Source organism: Cariama cristata, unplaced genomic scaffold (genome assembly GCF_000690535.1).
Source record: "Cariama cristata isolate BGI_N322 unplaced genomic scaffold, ASM69053v1 scaffold4032, whole genome shotgun sequence".
NCBI classification, from domain to species: Eukaryota; Metazoa; Chordata; class Aves; order Cariamiformes; family Cariamidae; genus Cariama; species Cariama cristata.
In genome coordinates, this window is record NW_009604258.1 from 3,191 (window position 1) to 17,107 (window position 13,917).

Consider the following 13,917-nt stretch of genomic DNA (forward strand, 5'->3'; position numbering starts at 1 on the left):
AACTACAAGAAATGATGTGTGTCAAACTGGAATTGGATATGAAGTGATGTTCAATGCAGACGTGTAAAATGGAGCATTTCATAATTCTTTTGTATAATGTTGATAAAAATTATTGGAGTAAAAGGTACATATCCGCTGCTTTGCAGTGATTGCTGCTGTTCGTACTCTTACTGATGGTAACTTGTGCAGGTCTTGTTCACCTCATGTTAACTTGTTCCTTAATTTTAGTTTACAAAGGTAGAGAAAGATAAAAGATTTAAATGTTGTAGATATATAAGGAGAAAGGTATTTTGTTTTGTTTTTAAAGTTCAAACTTTAGAAAGAATGCATTGTAACTAGAAGAAAATACTGTCCCATGACAATGAAAGGTCATTTTATCCTACAAGATCTTGGAACTATACAATACTCATAACTCCGTATTCATAGGCAGAAGGAAAAAGACAGTCATGCTTTATTTCAGCTCTGAGTTAGTTTGTCAAATGTAAGTAAACAAGTTCTTAAACTGAATTAGCTCAAGAACTGTTCCTTGTGTGTGCAAAGAAATTACTCCAGCCAAAAGCTAGCTTAACCCTTTCTGCAGACTGTTTCTGTGTACTTAGTCACATTCAGTGATTTAAGTTTTTCATAATTTTGATACCAAACTTCATAATTTTCTAACATTCTAATTACATGGTTTTTAATAAAGTAAAGAGAGTTCATGCCTTAAAACAACCTTTTATAAGCTTTACTTTGAAATTGTTAAAGGCTCTGGTAAGGTTTTTAAATGTTTTTAATTGCTCACTTTTTGAGTTTTCTTGAGGTTTTCCATCACTCTACATTCCTTCTCCTATCTACACTCAAATAATTTATTTGACAGCTTCTGTGTGTATAGAATGCAGCGCAGTGGAGTCCCAAGAAGGTCTGCCATTAGGATGCCTAGCAACTAGAGTAATACCAATAATATTTGCCAATTTTTTTTCTTCTAGGAATTAATGTTTCCCACCTACAGCACTCCTATGAAATTTAAAAGCTAACAAAACAGAGCATGAAAAGGACAAATTCATTTAACTGCTGTAAATATTTCCAAAGTATCTCATTTTTCCTTTAGACTGCCCAAATTAGTGGCTCAGGTTATGGAGAGGTTTACATCATTATTGAATGAAGTAATCCATTTAGTGAAATCTGATGCAAGTGACTTGAGAGGGGGAAAGGCAGGGAAGAGAGAGGTAATGAACTTGCTTTTCCTCCCTTTCTAGAGGTGATCCTTCAAAAGCATGCTTAACTTAGAGAATTGCTTAATTTCAAATCCCTGATCGGCTGTTGGTACATCACTAAAAAGGCCTGCCGTGCTGCGTTTTCAAACCCCTGAGACAAAAGTGACATCTTTGATCCAACCGCTCAGCCAACACGGCCAGGGAGATTCTGCTGCTCAGCTGAAAGCATACAGTGCAAGAAAGATAGCTTGGATTCAAAGTTCAGTTTCAGAAAAAGACCTGCCTTCCCTCTGTACATTTTTACAGGTCTTGAACTCATCAGAAGTAAAGAGTATGAGCACATTTTATTTGTTCTTAGTCCTTTGCTCTGGCTGGTCTGCTGCACAACCTCAGTGCCTTACTCATGTAAGAGCAGCAACATCTCCTTTTTAAATGTTGATCCAAAATAGACTTGGCTGTGGTTGATTTAGACCTAAATCACAACTTTACATGAGGACTTCACCATAGCCTTTTAAAGCAAGCAGAAGCATATTTAGAGGTGATGGTGTCATCATCTTGAGCTAAGCTAAACTCTCCAAGATGTTGGTTTGCTTGGCATCTCTCCAGAGTGGTTTCTGTGCGGTAGGATTCCGGAGAAGCCAAGCGATAGTAGTTTTATAGCTATCACGTTCCTGTCGATGCCTGAGGGATTTCGGAATGGAAACAGAAGTAAATGCAGGCTGACTGTTAATGTACAAAATGAGCTGTGCTCAGAGAGTTGTGGTGGGTGAAGAGGGCAGAGAGGAATGTGTGCAGGGAGCTGGCTGAGTGGTGGTAGCTTCTAGCTGGATTTGAGAGATGCATTTACAAACAGGAATCCTGGTAAAATATTAAAAAAACCCACAAACATATTTTGGGAGTCTGATACTGAAATATTTATGAATGGTTGGAAAGGGAAAAAATAAAATGCCTACTTTGAATTGTTTAATGAATTTTGCATTTCAGCTGGAAAACTACTCATTACACCCCTAATACTGGTTCTGGGACTGGCACTGGGAGCCATAGCTGTTGTAATAGGTAAGAGTTACATATATGAATGAGACTAATTCTGATTTTGCCGTGACTTTCTGTATGACATCTCAGTATTTTCATCTCGGAGATGGACACAAAGTACAAATTTCAGAGATATCATTTTATTATAAAGCCCATGACTTTTTTCCTAAAAAAAAAAAAAAAATTGTCTTTAGAATCTTTTTTACCTTACTTGCATTTTATGCCTATTAGCTTTATTTTTATTTTTCCCCAATTATTTGGTTTTCTGAACCAAAATCTTTAACTAGTGCAGTTAAACCATTAAAAAGGCCAGAGTAACTTAAACATAGTCCTGGGGGCTGGCTGACTTGGACTCTCCCTTTATTCACCCCAGCGGATCACAGTTGTAAGATCTTGGCCATGTGCATGACAAGATTTTTGGGGCACTAGGCATTAGTCCCAGGAGCCCTCCAGCTTGGAGATGCAACAATAACAACAAAGCAGCAAATTGAGATGAGTCAGTCTCAAAATCTGAGTCAGTGCATAGGTTGCCAAATCAGATCCATCACAAAAAACAGTACTGTGAACTCATTGGTTGTAGTATCAAAGTTCTGCTAACGTGGTTGTATTAATGTGGATGTAGTTATTCTAATAAATCTGCTCTTTGCCTGGCTTAACTGAATTCTCCCGCAGAAATGAAATAAGCTGTAAGGATAAATGTATGATTTTTCTCATGTAAGTGCATATCCATTATTTATGTTGGCAGTAATATGTCAATCGGGGATCATGCTGCTTCACAACTCTTCACCAAACTACTTAGTCCATTAAAAATTTGCAGTGTATGCCCAGCCCTGAGGCATGTTGAGATATGGCACCTTTATTTTGAGATAATAAAGCCAAAATATACCAGAATAGTTACATTAATAAGATTGTACATAACCAATCAGCATATAACCAAAATAGCATTACAGCTTTTCTAGACTACATCTGGCCAAATAAGGAATATTGCTATTAATTTCAGTATTTAGGCTAAGAATATGTATCTTTTTTTTCTGTATCAATATTCTGAGTTGGATTCACTGAGGATAGATATCTGTATCTATATATATCTTAAATATTTATTCTTTTTAGTGACATTTTTATGCCAAAAATATAAGCAATAAAGACTTCTTGATGCCAGTAAAGTTTATTTTGCTCAGCAATCTGCTATAATATGTGCTGGGAAAAAAACCTACTCTTTTGCTTGTATTAAAACTTAGAGGGTTTTGCAGTAATACAATAGCAGTAATTGCAGTAATACCCAGTATGCCACTGAAGTCCCATCCTAGGTATGGCCGGATAAGAGATGATCAAGAAGAGCAGTATAAGCAGTTCCAAAAGCATTGATTATTTATAGGAAAGCTTTGGTTTTGAGGTAATAGCAGCAATATTTACTGCTAATGCAACTGTTAAAGTAGTCTCAGTATCATACCTGAAAACCATTTTACACCATTTACAAGGCTGTTGAGCAAAACAAGGACACTGGTGACTATAGTAGTCTTTTGTTATATGTTGTTACTGTAGTGGTGTCTGAAGAGGAGATCTTTCACTGTTTCAGTCAGCTGGTAGCAAGAGAAAGGGGGAGATGCTTCTCATTCAGGTTTGAAAGAGTAGCTCTTATGACAAAGTATTGTTCATTTGAATAAATCTGATTTATTTATTTATTTTTCCTTTTACAACTTCCTTTCTCTGAAAAGACTTTTAAGAATAAATAGTTCCCTGCCCAGGCAAGGATAAACATTTGGTATTACTTCACAATAGATGAGCATGTTTGTAAAAATAAATAATATTTAAAAGTAAAGCTGTAACATGCTGCCTCTATTGCATAGTTGAAAACTAGTTTAGTTAAATCAGCCTTGGATTTAAATCTAAGGATTGCCAAAGTGCTTTTAAAAGTATTTTATACAAAACAGCATGGTTCAGGAATTAATTTGTTAGAGATGGGAGTAGAGTTAGTGGGAATTTGTTGTAAAGTAAACAGAAGGTGTAGCTTAACTCGTTACTGAAGGGTCTGTTGCAGGCTAATATTTTTTTTTCTGCTTGTCCAAATTGCTCATCTAAATTCTCTTCGGACATGGGAAGCTGCTTCTGAGTACTCTGTGTGTTGAAAGAACACAATGCACACACAAAGGATTGCATTTAATGATGGTTTTTCTTATTTTCTTCTTTTGGCAGGTTTATTTGTGTTTCCTATCTATTGCCTTTGTAAAAAGCAGAGGAAAAGGTCACGGACAGGTATGCCCTGGTAAGGATGGACCTTACTCACCTGAACTGAGCTGGTCCTGCAAGGGCTATAGGCGCTTTGTGCAACAGAGCAATACAGTGCTGGTGACAGCATCAGAGCCACCGCCCTGGAAGAAGAAAGGGGCAGCTCCTGCCATCTTCCCTCCGCCGAAAACACTACTGCAGACCAGAAAGCCTCTTTGCTCTGGTGCACTCTGAACAAGACGGGCCCCCTGACTGCTGCTTTTTAAATGTTTTGGGTTTTGGTTGTTTTTTTTAATTATTACTTTGGAGGGGGTTTTTTTGAGTCTAAATTTCTGAACTAGACAATCAAAGTCTGTATTGTAGCCACAACTCTACTACCGATTTGGCCTGTGAAGAAAGCATTTAACTGCTAATACGTGCTCCGTTTAACTTCAGTGTCAGCCTTTAAGGGGGAAATGCTTAGAAGTGTTTGGACTCCTGCTGTATACTGAGCATACTACTTTTGGTATTAAAAACTACTTCTGTAAATAACTTCCATCACACACCATTCTGTTCAGCATACCGAAAGCCCGTCACATGCTGGAGCACGACAGCTGGTTCTCTGCTGAGCCCTCCTGCTAGCGGGCACGAGGGTCGGTTGCCACCACCACGCTGCAGGTCCTCGGAGGGAAACATCCCCAGTGTTGAAGCTCCAGGATACTTACAGAGATGCTGATTGGTTTCATTTCGGTATTTAATTTATGACAGTCTATTAATATTGGGTGGAGGGGTGACAGATTTGTTAGAAGAGTACAGCATTTTGAAACTCCCCCAGTACAGAAAAAATTTGAAGAGTTGAGATAATAAGGAGTGTCAGGGGCCTGTTCTGTCCCAAGATACCCCTGAAGTGTGTTTGCAGGGAGGCTGGAAGCCTGTTCTTCTGTTCTGACTTGGCATATAATACACATGCTACACACTAGTTGTGTGAAGATTGACTTGATGAAATTTTATAACCTGAATAGCATGTTTTGTTTGTTTGTTTGAAGTAGGCTACTGAAGCCTTAGAGCATCCACTGATGTCTCATGAGGAAAACCTGTCGATTTTGGGTAAGAGGAGGGGTCCTGAATTCTTAGGAGACCATTTCATTCTTGTTCTCTGCTTCCAGTGGTTGTCTTCCTGGCACATTACAGATCTGAAGAGAATAGCTATCCTTGCTCTTTTTTCCTAACTTCAGAGTACCACTGTTTGCTACCAGACCTCTTTCTCCGCACATCGCCACAAAAGCAATGTAATTCAACATTAGGAATCAGCTACTGAGAGTTTTTTCCACTTTAGTTATAATTCAAAGTTATCATACAAATATAACTTAGAAGAAAAAAAACAGAATAAAATAAATTGGTGTAAGCAGAACACTGAAACAAAGAAAGGAACTGAATAAGAGATATCTACTTTATACTTTAAAAATACAAGTTGATCTTAAAGAAAAGAAGATTGGATTTGTACTGTGAAGGTACTTTTTGGTTTTTTTCAGTCTCTGTGCTTGAAGAGACAGACATATATATGTGTTTGTATATATATATATATGGGGAGAAGGGGAAGCAGGGATGTCCTAGAGAGTCTGCAGACTTCAAAATTTAGGCCCGCAAATAGCGTATCATTTGAGATGATGTACTTTGCACCGCTTTCTCTGAAACTTGTTCTTAAATCTGAATCTAATTGTATTTTTTAAGTAAATAGTATTCTACCCCACCAACATAATACTGTTATAAGATACTCACTTTGACTTTGATGCCTCAGTGGAAGAAACTGATGAATTTTGTTTACATGGAAACTCAAATATCAGCTTACCATAGTTGGCTAGTATACTTGTTTTCTGTCAGCTTCTGGTTTTGTTTTATTGTTTGGTATTTTTCTTGTTGAAACAGTGTGTACAAGCACACTGTAATAGTTAACAAATACTTAATATTTCCATTCAAATTTAAGGGCATGTTGACCCTGCTGTCCTAACGGTAGAAATAGTACCTTTCTAAGATTTGCAAATTAAGCGAGGAAGCGATGACATTTAGAAGTAAAGTTCAAAGCCTACTGTCAATGCAAATCCACCCGTTAATTAGATTTCTTCTTCTGTGACACATCAGTTTTCTATTTGTGTTCTGTCTGAGGTTGGAAGCTGCCTTAAAATCGGTCTTGTTTTTGAGTGTGTTTTCTGAGGTTATACATATTAGTTGTCTTTGGCTTACTCAGGGATTTTTATTCCTTTCTTTAAGTGTCAAATAATGAAGATATTTTTGTATTATTTAGAAAAACCTTCAGACCTCAGAGAGTGAGAGATATATGTATAGATAGATAGATTTGGGTTTGCAATGCAATCTGTACTATGGTGTCAAACTATTCCACTTGAGAATATTTTAGTACTTGAGATTATCTGTAATTAACTATACAGTGGACTAATTTCCTTTCTCTTCCTGGTTCTTTATAAATATGTGAGATATTCTTACAGTATTTGTAGCTGTTTTCACTCTGCCGTGTTTGCCATTTTCAGTTTCTGATGGGAGTTCAGTAAGATCTGAAATTGAGATGCCAGAATAAAGAGCATAAAAGGGAAGATAATAGATCTGTGCTTACTTATATTCAGAAAGCATGTAATTGTGGGTGGAGGAAAGGAACACACGTGTCAAGTCCTACATTATCATTTCATCTGGGCCATTTTGATTTTATTGAAACAGATTAAATCAAAGGGAAAATGGTTCTTCATTTTCTACACATAGAAAAAATGAGGTATCTTTGACCTTGTAACGATGGGAGAGTCTAATCTTGCTTTGTCAGTAGAAAAATAAGGTAGGAATGACAATAATACTTGCTTTTGCTTTTCTGTAGAACAGGGAAAAATGTCAGGAGCCAGGCAGAGCAGGGATGTGGAAGTCTTTTTCCATCCATATAAAAATATTCCCACTTGAGTAGTACATACATACAACTCTTCATCAATATGTAACATAACCAACTGAAATATGGGAGGTAGCTTAGTACAAAGCTTCATTCAATAAAATGTTAGCTTTTAAACAGCTCTTCTCATATCACAGGAAATCTTACGTACATCAAAGTCATGTCATTTGTTTTACAAGCATTAATTTATCAGTTTGAAAGAAATGGAAGGAACTTTGTTCTAAGGCAATTCAAGGATGTTTTTCTTTTCATTATGTAAATGTGTTTTGTTTTTTGTAACTGTACTCTAAAGAAACCATCAGACTGTTGTACTCATCTTTATTAGCCGAAAACTTCATCAGGCAGCTGAATTAACCTGCTAAGGCAGATTTCATGCTACTGTATGCTGATCATCGCTGACTATCAGGTTTGCTTTCACCACATCTAATATGTAAGAGTATTTATCTTTGCGTGAAGTTGTTGCTCACCGATATCTATATTCAGACTAGGAAATACTTAAATCCATTCTACGTTAGCCTTCTGTTTCAGGCTTGCTTGGAAATGGGTTTGCCCGTGCTGTGTGTCCCCCGTCCCGCTCCTGCTGGGGAGGGCTGCCTGGGCACTCCAGTCTGGAGGGGGCTGCTTGCCCTTTCTCCACTTTCTGCACTCAGAGTAATTAGTTGTATTTCATTAATTGGGTTAAGTTTCAGAGCTGCTCAACCATGTCAGTGGCAGGATGATTCTGACTGCTGTGGTGTCTCAGAGCATAGTTGGGTATATTTACAGAACTTATCCAGGAGCTTGTGAGTGGAAAATAATTGTGCTTTTCCTCCTGTCAGTTTATTAGCCAATGAGAATAAGAAGCTGAGAAGGAGAACAAGCAAGAGGCAGAAGGCAATTCTGAGTAGCCACATGCTGTAGTTGGCCTATCAATTTTAGGTCTGTACAAAAAAGTCTGTTAGTCTTCAGTTCTCACCACCTCTATAATGAACAGCATATTCATATCTTTCCAATGTCATTAAAATCCAGTGCCCTTCGAGTCAGCTGTTATCTTCCTTTGGGGCTGTGCAAATGTGTAAGGGACGATTTTGTGTTTGGTTTTGATGTTACTAATGCTGACTTCATAACTCTTCCTGGTGTGTTAGGGGTTTTTTAATTTACATCTATTTATTAGTTCTGAAAGTTTGATCAATGTGAAGTTTTACTTTATTAAAAATACTAATTTGCAGGGACTATTGCCAATTTAACTAGAAGGTGTTTTGGATCACCATCAGGTATTCTTTTTAGCCAAGGAGCTTTCTGCGCTTCCGAAGACTGCCATAGCTTGTGTGATGTTAAATGGTGTGTAAGCAGGGCAGTAATTCTGTTGGAGGATACAAATTCTCCAGTGATTGAATGGTTTCTCTTGCTGGTTAGAGCTGAGAAACTGATTAATATACAATGGCCAAATAGTTTGCCGTGCAGATTCTTTAGTTGTGGTGTTTTGTTGTTTCTTGAGCAAACCTTGTATCATTCATAATTCTTGGTATAACTGTGTAGGTCCAAGTTGTGGATAAGAACCATGGATTACTGTGACTTTTATAATCTATATTAGATCTCTGGTTTTGCTGAGGGAAAGAATCCTACCTGAGGAAACTATTAGTGAGATAATTTCTTAGTCTCTTTTAATTTTGCAGCCTTATAGTTGGAGTGGGTCAGCTCCATTCCTGATATCAGTCATAGCCCCGTTAAATCAGAGAAACCATACTCATTTTTATGCCGTGGTTTATGCTATTCCAAAGTATGGAATTGGGTCGCAGATATTTTGATAAAAGTTCCTGGAAGCATGTTGATAGCCATTGTGCAGCAACTTGAAAATCTGGTTCACTCCTGAAGAAGTGCAAACTACTATGGAGCCGGTCCTCTGACTCGCAGAGCGATGCTCGTGCTGTTTAGTGAGGGCAGGGAGTAGGGAAGTATTTCCTAAACGACATTCTTATTAATGCAAATTGTCAGGGGAGGGAATACTAGCTTTTAATATAATAAAGAGACCACCTTAATACTTTGAGTCACTAATAAAGTTAGAAACAACATCCGTAGACAGTGTTAACTAACATATCTTAAAATTCTGCTTTCTTCAGTGTACCAGATATTAGCACAGCGTAAGAATTGGAATTATAGCTGTTTGGTATTTTTCAGACTTAGCACATGAACTTGAAAAAGAGGGCACACAACATTAAAAAAAGTTATATTGCTGGTATATTTGGTGGCTTGTCTTGCTACTGTTGTATGAAAAACCAGCTGAGCCTTGATTCAACTGCAAGACTAGCAGTGTCTTCACTTAAGTACTGCTCAAGCCGTAACACAACACCCCCAAACTTTTTTCTTAACAAAACTAACAAATGCAGCTTCTTGCAGTTACACAGGACTGTAGCTTCTCGGCCAATTCTTCCTTATCTTTCTGTGCATAAGGGCTCAGGATCTATACCTTCTCTCTCCAGTAAGGAATGGAGCGCTCATACTAGGCAGTTAATCACTCATGCTTCTCTTAGCCTGACAGTGAAGTACCGTAAGGTAGGAAAATGAAAACTGATCTTGGAGTGCATGCTCTGATTTCAAAGGTAAAAATGTTTCATAAGCTTTAATTACTTACACCCTAGTAAAAAATAAATACATAAAAATACATAAATTTCAAAGTATAATTCCAGCTGTTTACTTCTAAATATATCTCTTTAAAAAAAAAAAAGTCGTTAATAGCAATTAGTTTATTAAAAATGCATATTCTGCAAAAGAAGACCTTTTTGGAGCTTATTTGGCTTATCAAAACTTGAAAAATTAACCTGAAGTGTTTTGGATGGATCAAAGTCAGAGGAGAAATTTATTGTGTAAAAAATATTTAATATTTTTAGCATAAACATGGATTTTTGCACATAGCTGCTTGAACACAGATGCATGCTGACCCCATTCAGTGTTCATCTTGTTGAAAACTTGTCAGACTGAAAACAGTATTGTTGAAATTTTAACCTACTGTCACTGAGCATGATGTTACTAATACAATGCCACATTTACCTCATTGTTAGAAGGAAAATCTACTTACAGAATCCAAACAAGCTGTTCAGATATTTTAAACCTGTCCTGTAAAAGTGCTGATGCAGTCAGGAAACATTTTCATGGTTGATACAAGCTCTGGGTAAGCAGATGGATTCAGTCTTTAGTCATGGACTATCTTTTTGCATTAAAAAAAAATGCACTCTTAAGAGTTCTTCGTATCAATTTATGTTCTGCTGCTTCATGTCCAGAAATGCAAAGACGGGGTGGATTTACATTTCACTGTGTTTACTGTCTCATAATAAAATGTTTACCATATTTCCATTTCTTATACACTTTTATTTCTAATACTCTCTTTTTCCTTCCAATTTCCATAATTTGAAACTGACTTGAGAAAATGGCTGAAGATGAAATTAGACCCGGAAAATGTGATCTCATAAGAAGTCATTTCAGTAATGCTTTGCTGAACTATACCAAGCAAAATATTAATTCTGTTGTATTTAAATTACTTAAATGCCAAATACTGAAATCTGTTTTTCTTCAGGGCTTTTAATTTTGCATTTTTAAAAATGTAATTAAACAGCACAGTTGTCTTCATTACATAACTAACCAACTGAGTCCAAATAACTTTTTAAGGTATTTGTTAATTCTTGGGACTATGGTAGAGATGAGAATAATAGGTGCTGAGAAGAAGAAAACATGATCTCTGAGGAGGTTGTCCAAGCTGAACTTTATCTTAATTCCATAACAATTCAATGGGAAATCTTCCCCTGCCCCCACCTCTTTTTTTTTATATTTTAAGGTGAAGAATTCCCTTTAAAATAGGGTTAATTTGAATGGCAGGAGGTGAGGGTAGTGAGATGATAGATCACATTCTTTTTAGGTACAGGCTTCTGGCACAACTTAAGAGTGCGTGCCAAAACACGGCGGATTCATTCAGAAAGCAATTTCTAACTCCACGTTTGGGCTATATACAAACTGGATGCATCAGTGATTAGAATTCTGTAATATATTTATTTGATGACTAAGAAGTTATAAAAACTGAAGGTAGGCAGTACTCATGTAATCAACGCTTGAACTTCAGTTTTCAGTGTGTTTGGTATAATGAGGAATTATAAATGCGTAAGTGCCTTATTGCTTGAAACAAATGAAAGGAGTTTGTTCCCCTCCATAGAGCAATATGGGAATTTCTGTTCCGTAGACTCCTACAGACACATTAAGCCAAAGTAACCAATACTGGTTTGCTCAGAAAGTTGAAAAATGTTACATTAGTGAAGAAGTTATCTTTTTAGAAATTATAAAAGTAATCTGGCATGTCTGTTTTAATTCTCATGATCTGTGTTGGTTTGGTTTTTTTTTTTGACTTGCTGTTCACCCCCACCCTCCCATCTCCCTTCAGACTTCTGCAGAAATGCATCTTATGTTGTTGTCAGAATGAGTTCGGTCTTCCAGCATAACCAGCTAGGAGTTTTCAACCACTTAAAGAAATGCAACTTTTTGAAGAAGAGAATTCATCTGAAGTTAGGTCAGGCCTCAACCTGTGGTATGTGTACCTTCAAACTTCTGGGCTCAAACGGGCCCTGCTCTGCACTCCTTCCCAAAGACGGAAGCCCTGAGGAGCGTGGTGCACGGAGGTACGCTGTAGCTAGGCTGGGACTTAGTTTAACAACATTTCAGTGGTATCCAACTTGAATGAACATATCCTGTTAATAGAAGTTGATAATTCCTCCGGGGTGGGTATCGTGATGGATTAAACCATCGAACAAGCTTGGTGGAGCAGTTCTGGGATCTCTGCCCAGCCCTTCATTGCATGGTGGGAGGTATGATCTGGAAAAGTAGTATTTGTTTTACCATCTTCAGCTAGCTTCAAAATGGATACTGTAAGGTTTATTTCTCCTTCTGGGATTACTTCCTTTCCTTTTTACCTTTTATGATCTAGATTTTTTTAAAGCACCTGTTTTTTTTCTTGTGAACATTGCTCCCACTTTTGTCCATCTATTGGAAGTCAGGTGCCAAGAGTAAGTTCCTTTTCTACTGAAATTATCTTGAATTATATGAACTTCTGGTAGAAATTGTCTTTTAAAAATATTGAAGCTATAAAAAGGTAATTATCAGAAGGAAATTGAGTTAATAATGGAGAGGTAAGAAGAAAAAGTATGCTTAGAAGGTCTATTTATTATAGACTCATGATCATTAAATGGTTTTACTATGTTCCATTTCCTCCACTAAGAATTTGTGGAGGGAGGAAAAGGGAGAGAAATGAAGATGAGAAGAGTATCTCTCGGAACCTTTTCTTCCGAAATTCCTGAGTTTTTCAGAACTGTAGGAGAGGCTTGCTTTTTTTCCCCTGGAGTTCCCCTGTATGTTACAATTGGTAATATAGCTGTCACTTGCAGTGTTACTTCTTCATAAAGCATCACACACAAGTGTTTAACCAGGATTCAGCTTGCATATCTGAAGGTTTTGGTGATAGGGAATTTGATTTAGAGCCATACTGCGATAAAATCGTAAGTGAATTATCACTCTTGCAGATATCTTGATAACTTTTATTTCAGTATTATCTTCAATTTTTAGGCATTAATTAAGTCATTCTATAACCCGTTGAATAGGAGGCACGATGTATCAAAGTACTTCTTCAATCTTAAGAGTTACTGTTTATTTTAAAAAGTTATTTCCTTAAATGAAATTTTCTCTTACAACCAGCAGGCACACAACCAAAATGCTGATAAGGTTTTTCCATTATCTTTCTCTTGCATTTAGCTGATAACTGTATTTTTTTGTTGCATAGTATTACAACAATGGTCTTCATGCTGTAATAACTTCACAAAAGTATTTGGTAGTCTTGGGCAATATTTTACAGATAATTCATCATCAAGTTGGTATTTTAAATGTATACCAATAATCACTGTTGAGTGTGCTACCTTTGTGGCTGCTTTAGTTCGTGTCAATGTTTTGTAAGGATTATTTCTTGCTACCCTCTTCAGAGTGCCTTTTAGTTTAGGAGGTCTAAAGATGGTTCACTGAAGTCTTCTGTTGAATCTACCATAGTAATGTCTGATTTTTAAACTTGTCCTGATGAATGTATAACTAAAATCCTGTTCTTTAGAAAGCTATAGTAGACACAGGTTGTATATGCATATGTACATGCATGGATACAAGGGAAGGTGTTCTGCCAATGTTTGTCCTGCTGGACAGGACCTTTTGAAAGTGAGTGAATTTTTTAACTGTTTTATTTTCAAAATGTTACCTCACTAGTATTCAGTAGTAGGTATGTCTCTGTACCGCTTCACTTTGCTAAATACAATCATGATCATGGTAGGCAGTTTAATTTAAAAGACTCTGCGATGAATCTGGTGTCCGTATCGAGAGTGAAGTTCGTAAGTCAAGACTTACGGTACTTCGTTTCCTTTAAAGGCATTCCTTTCACTTACACTGATGTCCCAAGCCCCTGTTACCACAGACTGAAAAAGTGCTTCCCCGTGACGAAACGGCAGAATGCGAAGTCGCATTTGAACGCACTCCACCTGTCTTAGAATC

At 37.0% G+C, this 13,917-nt stretch overlaps 1 long non-coding RNA gene across 1 annotated transcript; it reads left to right on the forward strand.

The window, feature by feature from the left end:
- Nucleotides 1-2,177: 2,177 nt before the first annotated feature.
- LOC104157957 lies at nt 2,178-4,982 on the forward strand. The gene is made up of 2 exons (XR_696418.1): nt 2,178-2,249; nt 4,419-4,982. It is a non-coding gene; the product is annotated as an uncharacterized LOC104157957 (long non-coding RNA).
- The last annotated feature ends 8,935 nt before the right edge of the window (nt 4,983-13,917 follow it).